Source organism: Penaeus monodon, chromosome 3 (assembly GCF_015228065.2).
Source record: "Penaeus monodon isolate SGIC_2016 chromosome 3, NSTDA_Pmon_1, whole genome shotgun sequence".
Taxonomy (NCBI): domain Eukaryota; kingdom Metazoa; phylum Arthropoda; class Malacostraca; order Decapoda; family Penaeidae; genus Penaeus; species Penaeus monodon.
The window spans coordinates 33,388,899-33,390,620 of record NC_051388.1 but is presented as its reverse complement, the minus strand read 5'-3'; positions in this window follow the sequence as shown (position 1 = coordinate 33,390,620).

Below are 1,722 nucleotides of genomic sequence, written 5' to 3'. Positions count from 1 at the left end.
ATATATATATAAATATATAGATATAAAATATATATATATATATATTATATATATAAATAAGACACACATATAGAATAAGTGTGTATGGTGTATATAATATTAATATATATATAAAATTAAAAATATAATATAATATAGTATATAATATATAATATTATATATTATATATATAAAATATATATACATATACATATATATAGATACATACTATATAAAAAAATAAAAATATATATATATATATATATATATATATATATATATATATATATATTATAAAATATATAAAACCACACCCACACACCACCACACACACACACACAACACACACACACACAACACACACACACAAAAGATATATATATATAATATATATATATATATATATATATATATATATATATATATATATATATATATATTATATATATATATAGGGAATTCTCAAAGGGAGCGATCTGCTCCCAGTTTTTCCCCAAGAATCGGCGTTGATGCTACAACAGTTATGTATCGTTTGCAGACATCTTTGCAGAGCAGTTGTGGGCGATCGATTCTTCTTGACCCTGTCGCCATTTCGCCATATAGGATATCCTTTGGAATATGATCTCTGTGTTGGGCACTTTGTCTTCCAGAAGATGTGCAGGTTTGCGGCGAAGGAAGCACGGGTCAAAGGGTGGTGAACCTCTTTTCTTGCTTTGGAACAGAGGTTTCGGTGGGGGTGGACCCCAGAGAGGTGAACGGGTTGAACGACCTCCAGTTCATAGTCATTAATGGATAATGACGGGAAAGGGGCTACAACATCCTCGCCCATCACATTGGTCTTCTTCAACTGATGGTGAGACCAAGTCTTTACCAGCCTGGGCAAAGCGAGTCATCAGGGTATGGAATTGCTGTTGCTTGTGGGTGGCGATTGCTACGTTATCAGCAAACAGCATATCTTTTGATGTGGGCTCACGCATATTCGTATTGACTCTCTTAGCTGGGGCCAGGTTGAAAAGTCTACTATCTGATTTTGTATGACGATAGATGCCTTCAAATGAGGTCCAAAGCCTAGCAGAGGAGTAAAATAAAAAGATCACAAACATGGCTTTGCAAGCATACAGCTTTATTTCACTCCTCTGCATATGCCAAGGCCTTTAGAACAAACTGCCATTGAACTGTACATATATATGCTTTGCATGTCGTCGTGAAAAGACTTGATTGCGCTTTTTAGTTTTAGTGGACATCCTATCTTGTGTAGGATCAGGAAAAGTCCTCTGCTACAAGGTCGAATGCCTTTGTCAGGTCGATGAAGGCGACATACAGAGGCATTTGTTTTTCCACAACATTTCTTCGCAGCTTGGTGAAAGGGGGAAGATCATGTCTACTGCAGATATGTGAGCACGTAACCCACAATGTGACTCGGGTAGATGATTCTGCTAGCTTCGCAGGCGTACAACAGTGTCCTGGCAAAGACATTGCCTACAATGTTCAAAGTATGATACCTCCGTATTGTTGCAATCGCTCCTGTCACCTTTGTTCTTGTGTAAGGTGACGATCTTGGCATCGTGCATGCTCTGGCCCTTTCCTGCTAACACTGGCATAAGTTTATGCAGGGGATGCAAGAGTTTTTTTTGCATTGTTTGAGGGAAGTCATGTGGTATGTTGTTACTCCCATGGTTTTTCTCAGAGGGTAGACTCTCGATACCCTTTTTCAGTCCCTCTATATTGGGTTCTTCATCCAGT